Here is a 24040-nt window from a genome sequence, read left to right on the forward strand (position 1 = left end):
CCTCATGCTCAATATTATTGATTTCAATTTTAACATTAATTTCACCCACTGGTTCTATTATTAAACCATTGTACATTTTTAACCTTACTTTAGTTGGTTCGATTGGACAAGTATTAACTACATCAAGATACACTTTCTCTGGCAAAATAGATACTCCAGCACCAGAGTCCAGTTCCATATTGACTATAGTACCATTGATTTTACCGTCAACTAGAATACGTTCTACTGTATTTTTGACACAAATATTGAACATTTCTATTGAGCTATCAGCACTATTACCGTCTGTTGCTTCTAAATAAGCATTACTTTTAGTCAATTTAAAATGGTTATTTGTCATTTTCTTTTTGCATACTACAGCTAAATGCCCTACCGTGTTACAAATCTTACATTTATATGATTTATATCTACAAACGTTGTAACTAAGGTTACTTTTACTACATGTGAAGCAACTATTTGGCTTGTTCTTGTTTCGATGTTGATGATCACCTTGACACTTTGACTCTTTCTTATGCATTGGATATCCGTTGGTCACCTTGAACTCGTTGATATCTGCAACGACCGCTATCTGTTTCATGCTGGCTTCTTTTTTTAAAGGAACGTCTAGTTTTTCATTTATAGCTCTAGTATGTTCCTCTTCACATAACCTGTCCAAAACTGGCCCATTTAACATACCAGAAATGAATTTGTCTCTCAGGATGCTGTCAAGCATTCCTCCAAATTTGCAAGAAATGGTACTATTTTTGATTTTGATGATTAATTGTTTCACCACTGTTTTGTGATAACTTATAGAACTCATTCCGGTTTCTAAATACTGAACTACGTGTAGAGAACTGGTCTTTAAGCATTGCTATTAATTCTTTATACGATTTGTTTGACGACATCTCTGGGTCACATAAGTCCTTCCTAATTATTTTACATGGTTGGTCACCAATGGTAGTTAACAAAACTGCTACTAGCCTGTTTTCCTCTATCATGGTCGCCATAAAATACTGTTCAAGTCTTTCTTGATATATTGTCCATTCACCGCTGATATGAAACTCAGGAATAGATCCAATATTGCCATAGACTCTGATCATTTGAGAGCCTTGCTCTTTTGAGTTCGGATTTGTCGTATTGGTCGGTGCCATCGCCTTGATCACCGTCACCGTTACTCAAACAATTTACTTATACAGTGAATTTAAACAGAAAGTTTGCAAACACGGTATTTATAATTTACCTCTTCTCCATTGTAATACATCTTATAAAAGTATATTATTATTACCTTTTTATATTATGGACAATGGACATTTACTTATATAGAAAGAAAAGGGGCACTTGCTTTTCTTTGATGCTTCCTTCCTCCATAATCCTAAAATCAAAGAAAATGTTACAAATGTATGTCCACCATCGGATGCACACAAAGTACTTACGTAATAAAACATCACAAAACCACATTTTGTTAATGTGGATTAATTTCGAGCTGGCCTTTGGTATTTGTAATTTCAGCACCAAACCAAAAGATTTGACTACTTTCAATTAAACTTAGTCAATGAAGTTTTTAATTGCTATTGTTATAAGTTGAATACATTTTTTATTGGTTTCATAAATGTCTAAGTGTCTTCATATAAAGCCCTTTGAAGAATAAATTCCTCTTTTTTCTTCTTCCTATTTCTCATGACCAGATGATTTTCACCTATCTTCATGAACTCCATTACTAATAACTGATATTTCTGGTTGGTTTCTTCTATGTCTCTTCTTATATTTTCTGTACTAATTATTATATGAATTTGTTCACATATTTGTTCTGCACCTATTTTTTCTCTTTCTTTATTTATTTATTCTCCATTTTTCGCTTTTTTAACTAAATAATTTGATAGTTGTTTTTATTCAGTTGAATTATTATTGATTTGCAACAATTTTGTTTTATATATATTAACTTTAGTCTGTGGGTACCATCAACATCAATTATTTCTTCGGTAACAATAGCCATTCTGTCATCATTTTCTTTTTCTCATTTAGTTTTAAGTTCATGTGTTTTTCATGGAGGTCTTGTCGTGCTAGGCCTTGAGTAATTTTGTTTCCGATCGAGACTTGTCAAAGTTTTGTTAGTTTTTTACTTTTGACTTTTCAATATTTTTTAATTCTGTGCTTAGAGTATTCAAGTTTTCTCATATCCAACCCTCTTTTAACAAATTTTCGAATTATGAATAGCAACAAAAATATCACTTTACTAGAGAACTGGTTCAGTAGCACTTTGAAAAGGGTAGACTCTATATGAAGGTTGAGGATAAACTTGAATTTTATCTTAAGTTATGATTCAGTTACAATTTCTAGGAACTTGGTACACAGTATCCATTAAAGTTATTGTTTCCACTGGATCATCAGCAAGCTTTATTAATTCAATATGATTATTGTCAAGTAGATAATTAGCTAATACATTACAAGTGAAATTTAACAAATACGGATTAAACTATCTAGAGTTTCATAAGCAATGATATCATGTTCTGTACCAAAAGGTTTGCCAGTTATAATAATAGTAGATTTTCTCGTATTTCCTGTTATTAATCTATTCATTATTAATTGAAGAACTTTATTAGCCGTGAATTTCTCAACTAAAAGTGTTCTTAAAACCTCTCTACTTACAAAGCTTACTATTGAATACAACTATCTGTCATGGTTTACTTAAATGCATTTCAAAATAGGAGCTTTTATGTTTTTATGTAACTTTGTATAAATTCCAGGCATTTTCAATAGCTTTAAGTAATTGTCCAATACAGTTCCAATAGTAACTGATCTTGTCATTTTATTGACACATATTGTCAATATTTCCGTAAAGTTCATCTATTTGTTTTTAAAAATGAGTAATTGTTCTCTAAATTTCCAACTATGTGCTCCAAGTCATCAACTGATTTTTGTGGAGTTTGCTGCTGCACCATAGTAGTCTGAAATGCAGTACTACTTCCGAACAATTTTTCTCATAGATAAATGATTTGACAGAACCTTAAGAACACAAACAAAACATACATCCATTATTATGTTAATATTGATACATTTAAAAATAGCTAATACAATTTATTCTTACTTTGGCTTAATTAAGTTTGAATTTATGATTGATGAGTAAATTAAAAGTGATTTCCAAGTTCAATCATGTATTGTATAATTCCTGAAAAATAATTAATTTACAATATCAGTCATCATTTTATACTTAACAGTGGTTCATAAATGGCCAAAGATTTTTTTCTTTTTCATTAGTTTTTTAAATTTCAATAAATATTTCAAACTAAAAATAAAAACGACAGTTTATAACTATAAATGTTACAAGAATTATTGCTTTATATAGTTTTGAGAATTTAGAAATTATTAAAAATTTTTTTATATAATTGAACCTTAATTTGGACTTTGTTGACAATGAGATACGATGTACATACTTAAAATTCTGAGTATAGTCCTAAACATTGAAGTAAGGAGATGTTTTGTGTTTTTTAATTTTTGTATTCATCAAAAATCCAAATATCATTCTGATATTTTATCTGGATGATTTGAGTGGGTTGGTCAAATATAGTATCAACAATGGTACTATTGAAAATACTTATATTTTTTTATCATTGAAATATCTAAAATATTTTAAAGTGTAATTAATTAAAAACCTATAGCCAATATCAATATGTTTAACCTATGCTAATTATCATAAAAACCAAATGTTGTTGAGAGGAAGCTATAATCGCATGCATTGTCTCTAGGGGCGGATAGGCTTATCGTGAAATCGACATTTTCTCAGAAAGTTTCTGGGAAAATGAGGAAAATATAAAAATAATGTCAGATGGAGAAGATAATGATATGTATGCTTAAACTATAAATTAATTGATAATACCTTTAGTTAATTTATAACATTTTTATTATTTACAGAATAAAATTATATAGGCAATGAAATGAAAGATGTTCTCATAATGGTGTATAGTTTCATATTTAAATATAATGAAATGAGAGATAGAATATACACATATTTTATAAATGCAATGTGAACGAAACGAGTATACAATTGTTGTTTAGTATTTGAGTGAATTGTCATATTATCAAATTTTCTAGTAGTTATTTTTTATATATTTAGTTTAATACTTGTACATTTTAAAATGAGCATAACTGTGTTTAAAATTTAAATTAAAAAAAATCTGTGTTAGGTTAGTGAATTATATGTTATTATTTACAAAAGAATTGTTAATAATTTAAATTCATTGTTAAAACATTTGAAAGAATTGTACAATGGTAATACTGTTTAAAGGTATACATAAAGGATATTACATAAAGGATTTGTAAAGTATTATAAAAATGTTTTTATTTTATAGGTATAAAGTTTTTGAAAGTATTATGCATAAATAATAAGTAACAGTGCTTAATATTATGTTTGAATAACAATTTTTTTTTTTTTAGTAATTATCAGTAAAACTCGGGGATTTCAAAATGAAATCTATATAGCTAACGCCAAAAGAAATATTAACTTTTTTTTTCGTGGTATCGAGAACCAGTGGGGGGACTGCGTTAGCATTACTTCCCCTCCGGCTCCCATACTTCCCCTCCGGCTCCTTATTCTCGTATTAACTGGACGATCTGAAAGTGATTTTAATGACGACCAAAAGTTCTTATAAATAAATTCTATACTACTACAAATTATTAAATATCACCAACGCTCGTCTTCGTTTCGTTATTCGTTTCATTATCATTCATATTATAAACAAAAAATAATTTTCTTATCCGCAATTTTATTTTTTATGTAATACTTATTTCAATAATTTTGAGATTCAGTTCGCGTTCAGCATCTGTCGCGCACACTTTTTTGTACTCCGTCCCGTGATTTTATTTATTCCGTATTGGTCTTAACCTTAAGTATGAATTTATACTTAATTACACTTAAAACATCTACGTTTAATCAACATAGACTAAATAATGTAAAAGATTACTTAGTTTCTCTAATTATCCTCATAATCGATATAAATAACAAAATTAATAATCTCATCGTCGTTTACCTACGTATTCTCTACATCTACAACAACTTGCGTGCGTCTTATCGCCCGCCGCTGCGGCGGCAGTGACCTCGACTTTATCGCAATAAATGAATAATATTGTTATGCCGCAATCTGCATCCAAAAATAAAAACACAAATTTAGCCCGCACTAAATCTAACGACATCACCAAACTACAGCCTGCTCGCCTAAACAAAGTTTCAACTTTTGTCAACACTAATCACCCAGTCGACAATCAAGATGTTACCATGGAAAATTCGTAGTCAGGGAATTGGTCCGTGGAACAGTCAAAAAAAATTCCAAGTAAAAGAAATCTCTCTTCCTCTTTTCCGAACAAAATTCGCCAAAAATACCAAACAACAAAAAATTATTATTTACGTCTAATTGCTTTGAAGTGCTCTCACAAGATGATCCACTGCCCACCACTTCAACAAAATCTACTCCATCGATTTCAAACGAGTCCCTTCAAGAGAATAACATCCATGTCGGAATTAAATCAACCCTACAGCCACCAATTTTTGTAAAAGGTGTAATCTGATTTACCGATCTTTGTTCAGAGCTCATTGAACAAATCGGAGTAGATAATTTCTCCTGCAAATCCTCGACTGACCGCCTAAAAATTATGACAACTAACCCAGCTTCATATAGAACGCTGCTTCATTTCTTCAAAAAGCAAAAAGCTGAATACCACACGTATCAGCTCAAAGAAGACAAACCAACGCGAGCGGACATTCGAAATCTCCATCCATCCACGTCCACAGAACTTATCAAATCGGAACTTGAGTTGCGCTTATTTGAGGTCCGACAAGTAACAAACGTATTACATAACATCAATAAACACCCACTACCGTTATTTTTCGTCGACTTTGAGCCGACAATACAATCCAACGACATTTATAAGCTGACATCTCTTATCCACAACAAAATAAAAGTGGAAGAACCATACAAAACAAAAACTATAAGCCAGTGTATCAACTGCCAAGATTATGGTCATACTAAATCGTACTGCAACTATCCAGCTCGCTGTGTCCATTGCGTTGCACTCCACTCTTCTGCGGCCTGACCAAATCCACGGGATGCTACTCCAAAATGTGCCCTCTGCTCTGGTGATCACCTCTCAAATTATAAAGGCTGCTCTGTTTACAAGGATCTACAGCATCGTAACAAACCAAAAAAGAGCAATCTTCTGTCGGATAATATTAGTCATAAGAAAAATGTACAGGTTAGTCATCCAGTGGTTATCCCCTCAACACACCCACCAGACTCGTTCCAAACCTACGCTCAAGCTACCTCCGGTTCTTACTCAAATAACATAATCCCCCCTCCTGAAACATATATAAACAAGTTAATTGACGAGTTCAAATTACTAATAAATCCACTAATCGCTCTACTCACCCAAGTTATCTCAAAACTTCTGGATAAAAATTAATATCTTCATACACAAGCAACTCCCTTCTTATCCCTCTATTCAACTCAAATGGTCTTAAAAATCACTCAAACGAGCTCCAGTTAGTACTCCAGGAGAAGCGTATCGATATTGCTTTGGTATCCGAAACGCATTGTACAAAATACTTTCATATCGCTATACCTGGTTATCATCTCCTAAAAACAAATCACCGAGATAACTCTGCTCATGGTGGTGCTGCAATTTATATTAAATCTTCCTTGTCTTTTCAATCCCTTCCAAATTTCTGTCAGCCTCATTTACAGTCTTGTGCTATCTTACTACACCTCAACAATATACCAACAACTTGAGCAGCAATATATTCCCCCCGAGACATAACTAAATAAATATATTACTTTAGTTCTTTTAGTCAAAATTTTATCATAGGTGGTAACTTCAATGCTAAGCACCTTAGCTGGGGCTGTCGTAAAAACAATCCTAGAGGTTTAGTTCTCTACAATTTTATAAATCTTAAGGGCTACACAATCCTCGCGCCCCCGGACCAACATATTGGCCCACCTTACGCAAAAACCGGACATACTAGAAATATTTGTATCCAACACACCTCGCAACCTATTCTGCACGACTACCAATCTCTTAGAACCCTGCTCGGATCACTCTGCAGTATTCCTGACTGCCAATGCCTGTCCTCCAATCCGGCCATCTCTATCAAAACTCTTTCACCATTCAACAGATAGGCTTAAATTTCACTTGGTGGATAAAAATATTAATCTTAAAGTTAGTCTTAAATCTCCTCAAGAAATTGATGTAGCCATAAACAATCTAACAAAAGTAATCCAATCTGCAGCATGGGCTTCTGGTCCTACTAAAATACAGTACTCAAATGTTGCTCCCTCAGTTCCCGAACATATTCGTATCCTTATATCCAATAAGCGCAGAGCAAGGGTCGCTTACCAACGTTCACGTCTCCCATCCCACAAATGTTTTATAACAATCTATCTAACTCGCTGAAAAAAATTCTAGCTAAACATAAAAATCAATCTTTTGCGAACCATCTCTTAAACTTATCACCTAATAATGGCAGTCTCTGGGCAGCTACCAAAAGTTTTCTAAAATACAAACTTCCGCTCGTTCCTATAATAAAACCCCACGGTGGATTTGCATCAACCTATGTGGAAAAGCAGAACTGTTTAAAGCACACCTAACTGAAACTTTCACGCCCCACCCGGATGTACAAATACCTTCACATACTGACGTAGTAAATCGTTTACTTGATATCCCTCTTCCTATCTCTCCCGCAGTTAAGCATTTCTCTCCTGGCGACGTAAAATTAACAATTCAAAAATATAGTCTCAAAAAATCTCCGGGATCCGACTTTATAACTGCAGAAGTGGCCAGGCAGGGCCATATTTACGCACGGACAAAATAGACATTTGTCCTGGGCCTACGTAGCCAAGGGGCCCACTGGTGACTAACTTTGTAATATATTATTTTGTCGAAATAAAATTTTTTCGTATGCTGCTGAATATTTACCGTGAGCAGCACATTCATTAAATTTAGTAGGTGTTCGTGCTGTTGAAAGTTGTAATAATGCAGTTAAATACTTTAGTATTATTCAAACATTATATCATTTTTTTTCTATATCAACTCATCGTTGGGATAGATTAAATCAAAGGGAATGCTTTCTTTAAAACCATCATCACAGACACGTTGGTCAGCTAATGCTAATGCTACTAAGACCTTGACCCTTGGCTATTCTGAAATTACCAAAATTATTTTTGAAATGTCTAATATGAGATGAATGAAAATACAAATACTCGTAATGAAGCAAAAAATATCTTAAATCAACTAAGAACAAGAGAAATGGCGATTATGATTGTTACTTGGAATTTTATATTACAACGAATAAATTTAACTTCAAAAACTATACAAAGTTCAACAACAAATATGTCGATAATAGTACCATTATACAATTCTCTATTTGATTTTATACAAAATGTCCGAAAAAATTTTGAAATATACGAAAATGAATCTTATTTAATAGTAGAAAAACAAATTGATTACAAATGCAAAAGAATAAAAAAAAATGTTGAAGAGAGACAACAAAGTTTAAGACAAAATGTAATTACTGATACACATTATGTAATTTGCGATACATTATTGGCAGAAATACAAAAAAAGAAGAGAATTTTATGTTAATGTGGAAAAAAGATTTGGATTTTTATTTAAAGAAAACTTAACCAGAAATGAAATTATGACTAAAATTGAAGCATATGTTATATGAAAATGAACTTGATATTGACGCCGAAAGCTTCGTAGATGAATTTATTCAATTTCAAAGCCTTATTTCATCTACCAACAATAGCACAACAATAACGCCAACCGATCAATTAAAGTTTATAAGAAATATGCAAATAGCACATACGTTTCCAAATGTAGAAACATGTTTGCATATATTTTTAACAATGCCAATAACTAATTGTTCTAGTGAAAGATCATTTTCATTTCTGAAAAGAATAAAAAATAGATTAAGGTCATCAATGAGTCAAGAAAAATTGGATGCCTTAGGAATACTTTTAATAGAAAGCGATGTCACGGCAGGTATTGATTTTGATGAAATTATAGATGTATTTTCCAAACAAAAGACCAGAAAAAAAATTTTTTAATAATTTATTTAAAATAATTGTATTTTATAATTTTTAATTGTATTTATTGACAAGTGCTTTAAAGAATTAAGTATAATTTTGATATTCATATTGTATTTGTGTATATTTATTCTTTATTTATGTTATAATTTATAGCCTTATAGGCCCAATTTTTTATTTTGTCCTGGGCCATATATTTGGTAAATCAGGCTCTGTGGCCATGTCAATCCCTAAAAGAGCCAATGTTCTTCTCACAGTTATACATACTGCGTGTCTAAGATTGTCATATTTTCCCATGTTATGGAAACTCTCTGAAGCAATTTAAGTTCCAAAATCTAATGAGCCTCCAGATATATCCTCCTACCGACCAAGAAGTCTCCTCCCCTTCTTCAGAAAAATGTATAGAAAGATTAATTTTTAAAAGAATTTCTGGCAGTGCCATATTACCAAATACTTAATTTGGTTTTCGTTCCTCTCATTCCTCAATACATCAACTGCACAGACTAGTCGATGCTATCTCATTCTCCCTTGAAAAAAAAAAGTTATTGCTCCTGCGTCTTCTTGGACATATCCCAAGCATTCGATAAGGTATGGTATGAGGGACTGCTATATAAAGTAAAGCCAATTTTCCACCCAACTCATTACTTATTAATCAAATCCTACCTCTCAGATCGTTACTTTCAGGTCAGAGTCAGCACACCTTTTTCTGGCTTAGCAAAGATTAATGCAGGTGTTCCACAGGGGGCATTCTTTCTCATCTGTTATACAACATATACGCTGCCGACCAACCCACCTCTTCGTAGTCCGTACACAACTGTTGCAGAGTTTGCCGATGACAAGGCTATTATTTCTATCCATGATAATCCTAACATAGCTTCCCTCAATCTTCAACTCTACCTCGACTCATGGCTAATTGGTATAAAAAATGGCGTATCAAAGTTAACCAATCCAAATCGCTTCGTACTACCTTCACTCTTCCTCTTTGTCCTATGATATCTCTAGACAATATTCAAATCCCTTCCTCTCAATCGGCTAAATACTTAGGTTTGACAATTGATCGTCGACTCACATGGTCACATCATATTCAAATTAAAAGGCTTGCCTTAAATGCACGTCTCCGCATCCTCAAAACTCTAATTACCAAAAACAAACACACTCCATTAAATACTAAACTCTTAATTTATAAATCCTTGTTTAAGCCTATGTGGACCTGTGGTCTTCAACTTTGGGGCAACGCCAAAAAATCCAACACTAATAAAATTCAAACCTTCCAAAATCACAAATTCTCCTCCTTATATTTCAAACCTAACCTTACACACCGATCTAAAAATTAAAACAGTCCACGAAGAAGCAGTAACCTTTTACAAATGTTTCCACTCAAAACTCCCTTCTTATACCAACCCCCTCATTTCAAACCTTGCCACCTTCACAATTCTTGGGAACCCTCCCAGGAGCCTCAGAAGGAAATGATATAGAGATCTTCTCAATGAGTAATTAAAGTAACTTTATTCATTTAAAGAAAAAAAAGTTATCAAGTAAGGGTAGTGTAACCACTGGGTGACTCCTTCCATCACATTTTCATGTAAATACTTTCTAATATCACATATTCTTATTTTCCCTAAAGGAACAAATTTTGTATATATTTTTAAAAAAATAAAAATAAAATTTTGAGATTAAAAAAAAAACAGATTCTTTGTTTTGTATTATATTGTAAAATTATTTTGATATACCTACTAAATGAAAATATAAAACCACGTGTGGCGCTCAAAATTGTCAACCAATGATTAAATACACGGTCAAAAATTATATAATGCAGTAAAAGAATCTTTATTATCATTAAATCACTGTAATAGAGATATAAATAGTAGAGTGCATACGACAAAAGTCCACTAATCTTTATAGCGTTTTAGGATAATTGAATGTCGGTAGCAGTTGAAATGTGGGCAGTCAAAATCATATAACTATTATCGACAGTAAATAATTTAATATGTGTTACTGGATTAACACAAGCAGCTATATAATACAAAATAAAAATAAACCAAATTTATTTAAAATACATTGTTAGTACCTACATTCAAACCTAACCTAATATCCAGAGTATTAAAAATTGAATGATTCTATTCACTTATAAAATAGGTTTATATTTGGTTCCCTAGTTAAGTGCTCTTGTTTTCCTTTTGAAAATTACATGAAATTTAAAAAAAAAAATGGTTAGGAAACATGTGAAACCTTATTGGAGCAAGTAATTATCGGGTATCAAGAATTTATAACATTAAGTGAATCTAAATTAAATGAAAATTTGAATGGAAAAATAGTATATAAAAAAAGTACATAGTATAGTGGCCGTTACTTGAACACTATACTGCACCTCGATTTCAAACATTTATTAAAAATGATATTAAAATAAGCATTGAATCAGAAAGTGATTGTTACATAGGTTTCGAAGACATTGATGAACTGAACATTATTAAAATTATAAATATTTGTTAGGATACCAATAACACTAAAAATATTGTTTTAGGTGAGAAATGTAAAAAAATGTACGTTATTTTGAAAAACCTATTAACAGCTTAATATGAGGTTTCGCAATAGCTGATGAATTGTCAAAACAATTTCACTGCAATTTCAAGCAACGAATGATAAAATAAATATTAAAAGTTTCTGTAATTCAGTACCCATCATAGTAAAATTGATTCAAAACGTGTACCCAAACATTCAAAATATATCTTCTAAATCATTAGAACAAGTCTTTGAATTATGAAAATACTGGCATAATTCATATCTCTTGTTCCATCCATAGTTATACCTACAAAATGTACATACACAATATACATACAATATACATATACATTTACCACTACATACAAAATAATTTTTTTTAAACATTATGAAGAATCCACGGTGTCGGCGCTAAATTTATATGGCTACATTACCACGGAGACGTGACTAAAAGTGGTCTAAAATAAAAATAATTATTTAACATCCAGAAAATAAATAGCAATTTAATATCTGAGAAATCTTGCAATAGCGAAACATTGCCGGGTCAGCTAGTAAACTATATGAAAATATAATATAAATGCATTTACATTATATGTAAAGTGATCTAAAGGCGATGTGTTTTCCTTCGTTATTTATTTATTTTATAATTCAATAGAGTATAGGTTCAAAGCAACTCATCAAGATTCAGATAAATGTTAGTATTTGGGAATGTAGGCTAACTAGAATTTTTGATGACAGAAACTTAACTAATGTGATAGTGTAATGCTAATCAAAATTGTTTTTATAATTTGGTAATATATTTTGTGTACTTGTAATAGAAGAACTACCAATTCGTATACATTGATTGAACAGCATAAATATTATAAATAACAATTATGGAAACAATACATTTTTTTTTTCAACCGTAATTTTTGTTTATCCTCAGTATTTCGTTTTATATAATATACCAAATCTTGATGACTAGTGACAGAGGTGTAGATATTTACAATATTTTATGTTATGGAATATTCATTATCTAGAAAGATAGAAAATACGAAGCAAATATCTTAATATTTAGGGAAAATTCCATTTTTTAATTTTGATCTTTTATATGGCTAGCAATTGACATTTTTTCAATTTATCACAATTTTTTACTTTACTTAAATCTTTTAATTCATAACTTTTTTTTAATTTTACTTTTTTTTGGTAAAACAACTAAAATAAAAAATGTACAAATATGAAATTGAATAAAATATTATTATAACATTTTAACATTTGATGTTTAAATTTCTCATCATCTTTTTTAATTGTAAAGATCAAAAATTAATAATAGGTAATTACATAAAAACAGCATCTAGAAACACCATAAATAGTCTTAAGCACCTTTCAGGTATTAATGAATTTATACTTTTTTTGTCTCATGAAGATTGGTGAATTAGTTTCAGAGGAGATAGCAATAACAAATTGAGACAAAAACTGTGGGCATAAAAGTGTTATGATTCTCTCGGCCCTATGATATTTTAATTATTTTTATACAAAATAGAATTAAGCAATTATTAACTTATTGACTATCATTAATTGTACAGACAAATAGAACCCATGAGACATGACCATGGAATGTTTAATCATTGTTTTTATAACATATTGTAATTCATAAAAACATTTTTTTAGCTTCTAGAATCTAGAAGGTACTTTAGAACAAGGGCCCCGATAAGTTCATGTGTTTGTTTAACAAGATCAGCTAAATTTAGACTAAGATACAATTAAACTTATAATTTTATTTTGCATACTCTAATGACCTATCAATTATTTGTCTTAGATATTGGTAAGCACAGGACTAATACAAATATACTTCTACATATTTGTTTTAGAATAAACAATTATTTAGGTAGAAATTTATCACAATTTTAAGAACTTATATGTTGAAAAGTTAATATGCATTTTAAAGTTAATTGACGGATATCAATATATTATTTAATTTAGATATTTAATGAGCAATTATTTCCAAATAAATTATTGATCAAATTGAATAATTTAATATTCATTAATGTGAATTGAAATAATCTAAATAATAAAATTATTTATAACTAAAACTTGATCACAATTCACAATAAATGTAAACAAATTATTAGTCTACATTATAAATTAATAAATAAATTATAAATACTATAAAATATATTGTTATATTTTTAATCTAAAAACAATGGCAAATAGATACTGATGTTTTTTTCATTTTAAAATAAATATAAGAAAATAATTTAAATAATTTTTGCTTGTTATAAGTATTATATAATTACATTGTGGCAAATTTAGACATTTTCATAATATCAACCAGAACTGAAAATTACAATATATTTTAGTAAGTGCAATCATAATTACATTCAAATCAATTAATTCCGTTAGAAAAACATTGTCAAATGTAAATACAAAAAATTGAACATAAAAAAAGTTATTTATACAATTTAAAAAAAAATTTAAGAAAATAAAATTGTTTCCATAAAGCAATCTGTCAGAAAATTTGATTCTATTATAAAATATATAACCAGTAGCAGAAATGATTTGGAAAAACCACATTGAAGTTGAATATCTAAAAGGAAGTACTAATATTTTAGAACAATATAAAAGTGTAGCCTCTATATGAGAAAAATGTTTCGGAAGTAGATAAGGCTTTTAAAACAATATGAAGCAACAGCAAACTCCAAAAAAACCTGTTGATGAATTGGTGCACGTAATTTAAAATTTAAAGAGCAATTATTCATTTCCAAAGACAAAACAGATGAACTTAACGGAAATATTGACAATATGTGTCAATAAAATGACAAGATCAGTTACTATTGGAACTGTATTGGACAATTACTTAAAGCTATTGAAAATGCCTGGAATTAATACAAAGTTACATAAAAACATAAAAGCTCCTATTTTGAAATGCATTTAAGTAAACCATGACAGATAGTTGTATTCAATAGTAAGCTTTGTAAGTAGAGAGGTTTTAAGAACACTTTTAGTTGAGAAATTCACGGCTAATAAAGTTCTTCAATTAATAATGAATAGATTAATAACAGGAAATACGAGAAAATCTACTATTATTATAACTGGCAAACCTTTTGGTACAGAACATGATATCACTGCTTATGAAACTCTAGATCGTTTAATCCGTATTTATTAAATTTCACTTGTAATGTATTAGCTAATTATCTACTTGACAATAATCATATTGAATTAATAAAGCTTGCTGATGATCCAGTGAAACCAATAACTTTAATGGATACTGTGTACCAAGTTCCTAGAAATTGTAACTGAATCATAACTTAAGATAAAATTCAAGTTTATCCTCAACTTTCATATAGAGTGTACCCTTTTCAGAGTGCTACTGAACCAGTTCTCTAATAAAGTGATATTTTTGTTGCTATTCATAATTTGAAAATTTGATAAAAGAGGGTTGGATATGAGAAAACTTGAATACTCTAAACACAGAATTAACAAATATTGAAAAGTCAAAAGTAAAAAACTAACAAAACTTTGACAAGTCTCAATCGGAAACAAAATTACTCAATGCCTAGCACGACAAGACTTTCATGAAAAACACATGAACTTAAAACTAAATGAGAAAAAGAAAATGATGACAGAATGGCTATTGTTACTGAAGAAATAAATTATGTTAATTTAAAAGTAGTCAAAGTCAAGGAAATAAAAGAAGAATCTAATCCCCCAAGTATGCTTATTCTGCATTAATAGTAGGAATGAAGAGCCTTCAGACTAAAATGTATTACTTATAACAGTTGAAACAACATTAGAATCTAATTACTTAATATAACCTATTACAACAGTATGAACTAAACACTAAGTTTTAATATCTAGGTTCTTAAACTAATTTATCTTAAAATTATTTGGATTTTTTATGCGGGATATATCTTGTGGGTGGGGTGAGGAGTATGAAATTGTTGTGACGTAATGATTTTCGATAGCCAAAATAAACAGCTGAGTAGTGGCTATTCACTTAACATTATCCATATTGTCTACATAATCTTCATCATTGGAGTAAAATAGCTATTACACGTTCCTCCATAATCCTAAAATCAAAGAAACTGTTACAAATGTATGTCCACCATCGGATGCACACAAAGTACTTACGTTATCAAACATCACAAGACCACATTTTGTTGATGTGGATTAATTTCAAGCAATCTTTTGGTATTTGTAATTTCAGCACCAATCCATTTACTTCTTCCTATATCTCATGACCAGATGATTTTCACCTCTCTTCTCTAAGTAATTAGTTTCTAATGTTGTTTCAAATAATACACTTTAGTCTGAAGGCTCTTCATTCCTACTAATAATGCAGAATAAGCATTCTTGGGGGATTAGATTCTTCTTTTATTTCTTTGACTTCACTACTTTTAAATCAACATAATTTATTTCTTCAGTAACAATAGCCATTCTGTCATCATTTTCTTTTTCTCATTTAGTTTTAAGTTCATGTGTTTTCCATGGAAGTCTTGTCGTGCTTGGCCTTGAGTAATTTTGTTTACGATTGAGACTTGTCAAAGTTTTGTTAGTTTTTTACTTTTGACTTTTCAATATTTTTTAATTCTGTGCTTAGAGTATTCAAGTTTTCTCATATCCAACCCTCTTTTAACAAATTTTCGAATTATGAATAGCAACAAAAATATCACTTTACTAGAGAACTGGTTCAGTAGCACTTTGAAAAGGGTAGACTCTATATGAAGGTTGAGGATAAACTTGAATTTTATCTTAAGTTATGATTCAGTTACAATTTCTAGGAACTTGGTACACAGTATCCATTAAAGTTATTGTTTCCACTGGATCATCAGCAAGCTTTATTAATTCAATATGATTATTGTCAAGTAGATAATTAGCTAATACATTACAAGTGAAATTTAACAAATACGGATTAAACTATCTAGAGTTTCATAAGCAATGATATCATGTTCTGTACCAAAAGGTTTGCCAGTTATAATAATAGTAGATTTTCTCGTATTTCCTGTTATTAATCTATTCATTATTAATTGAAGAACTTTATTAGCCGTGAATTTCTCAACTAAAAGTGTTCTTAAAACCTCTCTACTTACAAAGCTTACTATTGAATACAACTATCTGTCATGGTTTACTTAAATGCATTTCAAAATAGGAGCTTTTATGTTTTTATGTAACTTTGTATAAATTCCAGGCATTTTCAATAGCTTTAAGTAATTGTCCAATACAGTTCCAATAGTAACTGATCTTGTCATTTTATTGACACATATTGTCAATATTTCCGTAAAGTTCATCTATTTGTTTTTAAAAATGAGTAATTGTTCTCTAAATTTCCAACTATGTGCTCCAAGTCATCAACTGATTTTTGTGGAGTTTGCTGCTGCACCATAGTAGTCTGAAATGCAGTACTACTTCCGAACAATTTTTCTCATAGATAAATGATTTGACAGAACCTTAAGAACACAAACAAAACATACATCCATTATTATGTTAATATTGATACATTTAAAAATAGCTAATACAATTTATTCTTACTTTGGCTTAATTTAAGTTTGAATTTATGATTGGTGTTGAAATTAAAAGTGATTTCCAAGTTCAATCATGTATTGTATAATTCCTGAAAAATAATTAATTTATAATATTAGTTAAAATTTTATACTTAACAGTGGTTCATAAATGGCCAAAGATTTTTTTCTTTTTCATTAGTTTTTAAATTTCAATAAATATTTCAAACTAAAAATAAAAACGACAGTTTATAACTATACATGTTACAAGAATTATTGCTTTATATAGTTTTGAGAATTTAGAAATTAATAAAAAAAATCTAATTTAATTCAACCTTAATCTGGAATTTGTTGGCAATTAGATTCTATGTACATACTCAAAATTTTGAGTATAGTCCTAAACATTGAAGTAAAGGGATGTTTTGTGTTTTTGTCTTTTAATTTTTGTATTCATCAAAAATCCAAATATCACTCTGATATTTTATCTGGATGATTTGAGTGGGTTGGTCAAATATAGTACTAAACAATGGTACAATTGAAAATACTTATATTTTTTAATCATTGAAATATCTAAAATATTTAAAAGTGTAATTAATTAGAACCTCCCACCCCACTCTGTTTCACAACTCTGTATTTTATATTGATTATGATATGATTGATATGATTTTAATACTACAATAACAATATTGAACTATATACAATTAGAAACTATTTAATTTTATTGGTTTATAAATAATTAAGTAATTAATTTTTATCTTACATTAATAAAAAATGACATTCACACTACACAGTACATATAATATGCATAACATGCAGTTGGAGTAGGACAAATATTAAATATTTAACATGGGTATGTATTAATGCTAAGGGTTTTATGGAAGGACTGTGTAAAGATGAAACAATTTTAATAGCACAAAAGTATCTAAGATTTCTACAAAAATTACATCCTTATCTAAATACCTTAGCAATTTGTGGCTATTTTGCTTCTGTCCACAGAATTGGAACCCAAACTCTTAATGGTTTGAAAAAGTCATGGAGAGAAAGTAGAAAACACTTTTATCCAGAAAATCGAAAATTTAAGAGAATTTACGTATGAATCAACTGATAACCCAATCAATGATCCATTGCATTCATACAGTAAATGTGCATAATATTATATTTGACTCAGTCATCCAATATATAAATTAGTACGTTTTGAAAAAGAAACATATTTATATGCTTAATATAATATAATTTTGTATTGACCAACCTTTACCAGCGTATTCACTAAAAAGTATCCATTTAAGCCAAATATATCTCATGTATCATTTTTTTTAAATGTATAATGACTTGACAAAAATTAAAAAGAGATTGAGTATGTGATCAATATGAGGAAAATATTAAAATAGAGTCAGATGGAGAAGGTAATGTATATATGCTTAAACTATAAAAGAATTGGTAGTAATACCTTCAGTTAATTTATAACATTTTATTCTTTACAGAATACAATTATATAGACCATGAAAAATGTTCTCAAAATGTTGTATAGTTTCATATTTAAATATAATAAAATGAGAGATAGAATATAAACATATTTTATAAATGTAATGTGAATGAAACAAGTATACAATTTTCGGGGCTCTTGAATTTGGTTTCCTGTTACAAAAAATAGACCTATCCGCCACAGGCTGTCTCAAATGAATAATATAGCAGAATTTGTCGTATTATCAAATTTTCTAGTAGTTATTTTTTATATATTCAGTTTAATACTAGTACATTTTAAAATGAGCAAAACTCCATTTAAAAGTTAAATTTAAAAAATCTGTGATATTTAAGTGAATTATATGTTATTATTTACAAAAGAAATGTTAATAATTTAAATTCATTGATAAAACATTTGAAAGAATTGTACAATAGTTATACCGTTTAAAGGTACATACGTTAGTACAAAACTCTGAAGGCTGAATATGAAATATGTTTCAGAATGAGATTAAGTTTTTCAATTACTAAAATTATCGGCTATCTTGTCGTATGCGCTCTACCGACAACATTGTGACTGCAGTATGTGCTCTACCGTTTTTACAACTGTATTTCAATTTTAGACATCATATTCTTGTATAAGTGGACCACCTAAAATTGGTTTTAATCACGAATAAAAATTCTTATTAATAAATTTTATACTAATCAACATTCTTAAATATTACTAATGCTCATCTTTGTCTCATTTTTGCTTCATTATCATCAAAATTATAAACATAAAAATTATTTTATTTTTTATGTAATACTTAATTTTACTACTACATTTATTGCACAATACACTTTCAGCAATTACTTAAAAAAATTTAGAAATTTAAAAAAAAATAACAGATTCTTCATTTTGTATTATATTGTATAGAATTGGTCGACCAATGAATAAATACAGGATCGAAAAATAATTAATGCAGTAAAAGAATCTGTATTACCATTAAACCACGGCAATAGAGATATAAATAGTAGGGCGCTTAAGACAAAGGTCTCCTAATCTTTATGGCATACTAGGAGAATAAAATGTCAGTAGCAGTTACAATGCGAGCGGTCAAAATCATATAATTAATAGTAACAATAAATAACATGTATGTTACTGGATTAAAACAAGCAGCAATAAAATACAAAATAAAAATAAAAATATTTTCTGAATATACATTGTTAGTACCTACATTCAACCCGAACCTAATATCCAGAATATTAAAAACTAAACTATACTATTCACATTATAAAATAGATTTATATTTGGTTCCCTAGTTAAGTGCTCATGTTTTCCTTTTGAAAATTACATGAAATTTAAAAAAAAAAATGGTTTAGAATCATATTGAGAAACCTAAGTAGCAAGTAATCAACAGCTATCAAGAATTTATCCAATTTAATGAATCTAAATTAAATTAAAATTTGAATGGAAAAATAGATATTAGATAATGATTCCTGTGATTAGTAAATACTTTGTTTTTTTTTTAATGTTAATTTATATTATAATGTTAATTACTTACATACCTATAGTATATATAAAAATATGATGTATCTGTCAATACTATGGGTAATATATGAATTTTTAATGTAGGTAAATTACAAAAAATATAAAGCCATGATAGCTTATTCTGTTGTTTATTTTTATGTTTATATTTATATTATTATATTTTTTTTTTGTGTTAAATTATCTTGTTACATAGATCCTTATCATAATATATTTTTAAATATTTACTAATGAAAATTAATTTATGAAATGTTGGTATCTGATATTAATTTAATATCCAATTTTAACAATTATTGTTGTAAAAGGGTTCAAACAATATTTATTATGTATTTTTAAATATTTTTAAATCCATAAACTATAGAAACTAAACATTAATTACATTTTAAATAAACGTTAATAAAAAATATTTATTCAATGTAAGTTTCAAATATTAATCGTAAGATGCAAAATGGTTCAAACAATGTTTATTATAATTAAATTAATATTTAATAACTTATGTATGACCAATGGAAATTTAACATTTACATAGTATTTAATTTTTTTTAAATATTCATTAAAAATATTGAATAAATACATTATGTTCTGTGTGGGATAATATAAAGAGCATTAAATACTTAATGATACTCTTCCATCATAATGCAGGCTTATAGTTTTCATAAAATATTGTTTCTGACATTAAGGTAAAGCGATTTAATGTGATTGAAACATTTTTCTAGTGTCTACATACACACTGGATATTATGATATCGGGCCGTAACTTTCAAGTTAATATGCACCCAGTAAGACGGTACTCACTCGTTATTAACATTATGGGTGAACTCGTAAGATGAATCGGGAATTTGATCGTCCATCGTTCGACTGCAGGTATGGTTTTAGCAATGTTCCGAGTAATCGTTTAAGGCTGCCAGCCTTAAAAAGAGTTGACCTTAGAAGATGACAAGCGGGATATAAACGAGAGTAATCTACAGACTGTAATATCTCCTTACATTATTCTGAAATATCAATAATTTTAAAACCACAATGTAATATTTCCATGTCAATAACAAGTAAAAACAAATCCACAGTTTCTAGCACGTGTAATACTTACATTATTATTTTTAGGTCGGTTGATTCTGAGACAATTCAAGCGTCACACGACAAATAAAAGGTAGTCTGAGAGCGGAGAAATCGTGTTATCCGCACGACGCAATGGCGACGTTGTACACGTCGCGGGACGAGAAAAATGCCAAGGTGGAACTCGGCGTCGCAAGGAGCTTGTACCTATGTCAAGGAGTATAAACATAAATCATAGGAATCGCGGATGTTTCGTCCTCGACAATTATAAGATACGACGTTTGGTCAAAAATAAAAATAATACAATTTAAATTAGTAATTAACTATATTAAAATAGAATTCAAAGGCATTTGCATAATTATTTATTTTTCGATATTTCAATCTCTTTTTATTTTAAATTTAAAATGACAATACCATATTAAAATAAAGGAGATAGGTCTATAACTCCCTGGGGCAAATTGTCCCAGCTTAACAATTGAAGGGGACAAAACGACTGTTTGCCATTGATATTAAACTAATGGATGCGGCATAACACAAAAATCTGTAAGCTAACATAAATAATGTCTTATCAATTATCTGTAGTTATTATGTTTTCTCTCTCTTACAATAGTTTTACTTTCCTTGTCACACAGAAGATGTGTGCGAGTGAGAACCATCGTTTCTCTCTCCGTTATGTTGGCCTAAACAGTGTATGTAGAATGCATAAAGGAATGCCATATCCATAAGTTTAATATCTACGCTGTTTGCACAGTTATCACAGCTGTCGTGAATAAACCCGGTTTACAATATAAATAAATAGGACTAAATCGCATTTTAAGACAAGTGACACAGGCAGCAAACCGGTCTGCATCGCTGCCTTCTTGAAAACAACTGACAACAAAACTGATAACAAAATAAAAAACTACATTTTGGTTTTTGTCTTTTGGTAAATTGTCATAATTATTAATTACTTATCATATTAAATTGTAAATACCAAATTGTAAGTTTGTAACACGCTCATAACTAAGTATATTCTGAAAGTAGATAGTATTTACTTGTTATAGAGTTCATATTATAAAGCATCTTTTTAAATATTCATTCAGATTTGAAATATTTGCATATTTATGTAACAATTGGGATTACACAGTTGACTACTGAGAAGACGATAATAATTTCTAATTATTCATGCATACTATTAATATTTACCATTTCAATCATTTTTTGTACAGAAAAAACTAAGCATTTAAAGAAAGAATGTTTATTTATTCTTGCAACCATAAGAGTCCGTGTTAATGTGATGCTTAGACAGCAAGAACTCGAAAAAAAAACAAAACTAAAAATATTTAAAAAACTACATCTTCTACAAAAATAATTTTTCAAACCATACTATAGCGTAACATACCATAACTATAGTTTTTATAAGCAAAATACAATTTTCTTATTCTTATTAGGATTATGAAGCAGTAATACCTACTTCAGAGATTTCAACAAGCTGGTAAACCTCAACATAAGTAATTCAAACAATATAATTACAGAAGAACCTAGCAGGGTAGTATGAAAAGTTTAACGTATTTGATTTACATAATTATAATTAATACTTGTAGATATTCATAGTATGTAAGCATAATGAACAAATAATTTTTGAACGACATTACAAAGTCAAAGATGTTTACACTACAATCAGTAAAAAAAATTCAAAATTGACGTGTAAAAACATTAAAGCGATTTCCCCCTTATGAATATTGTTAATTATATCAACCATTTCAAAAAATAATAGGTTATGAGTAATAATTAATATTTGAAATCATTGCCCTAATGCATAGTATGATGAAATGTAAATGGATTTTTAAGAAAGAAAATATACTTGGCACTATAACTTAATAACTTTTCCAAAATATTATGTCTAGGATTTATGTGTAAATACATATTTTTATTGTGACTTGATAAATTAATTAAGGTAAGTGATAAATTCGTTTCAAGCGATTTCCAATGTAATGAACGTCATTTTATTTTACATATTTTTACATATTTCTCAATAGTTCCATTATTTTCTACATATTTCGATAATTTGTTCATTTACAATTTATTAATAATTATATACTATTATATTTTTCAATACAGACAATTTACCATGTTTCCAAAAATACGTAAACAAAATAATACCAATTATCATATTATGTTCGACATTTACGACTTAAATAAATAATAGATAGCGATTTATTAATAGGTAAGTGTTTGTGTTTGAACTAGGTATACGTAGATACAAGAAAAATGACTTTATTTCAAAGTTTAGGACTAATAGAAGAAGTTGAAAATGCATAGAATACAAGTACAAGGGATGTTGCAGTAAAAGAATAAATGCTCAGTGTATTACATAAAAATCCAGGTTTAGCTACCTAAAATTAATTACAGATACACATTGCGAATTTAATGGGGTAATATAACCGACTGAACTTACTCCTTTGGACATTGCAAACATGAAATTCGCACCCATTACCTTGGTGGAAGTCGAGCGCTTCTTTAGTTGGTACAAATCTGTGTTACGACCAAACCTTAGATTATTTAATTTTGAAAATTTGAGAATGTATATGGTATCTCATTGCTTCCAAGATCAACATCAAGATTAATAATGTTAAAGTAAAATAAATAAACTAGATATTAATGTCATTTATAAAGCGATTTTCAATATTTATTTTTTATTTTTTAATATTCCATATTTTAATTTTTTATCACATATACAGGGATTTTTTATTACACATATATTTGATATATTTACATATTTTGGTTTTTTTAATACATATAAATCTGAGCCCTAGTTATGTGTTTTGTTCTATCAGTATAAAGTCTACTTACATAATATATACAGTAGGTATATATCAAATAAGTACCTAAGCTAGGAAATTTTAGATTTGATTATTTATACTTAATATTTTAATATTTTTAATTTAGATTTTATAATACAATAAATTAGTTGCAAATAATAACTAATGATAACTTATA

General features: G+C 28.9%; 1 long non-coding RNA gene across 1 annotated transcript; it reads right to left on the reverse strand.

Moving 5' to 3' along the window:
• Positions 1–13863: 13863 nt before the first annotated feature.
• LOC111027019 lies at positions 13864–21185 on the reverse strand. Its single transcript, XR_002603753.1, has 5 exons — positions 21096–21185; positions 20804–21000; positions 17055–17136; positions 15657–16972; positions 13864–15595 (listed from the first exon to the last, which is right to left on the reverse strand). It is a non-coding gene; the product is annotated as an uncharacterized LOC111027019 (long non-coding RNA).
• Positions 21186–24040: the final 2855 nt, after the last annotated feature.

Source organism: Myzus persicae, unplaced genomic scaffold, assembly GCF_001856785.1.
Source record: "Myzus persicae strain clone G006 unplaced genomic scaffold, MPER_G0061.0, whole genome shotgun sequence".
Classification (NCBI taxonomy): Eukaryota; Metazoa; Arthropoda; class Insecta; order Hemiptera; family Aphididae; genus Myzus; species Myzus persicae.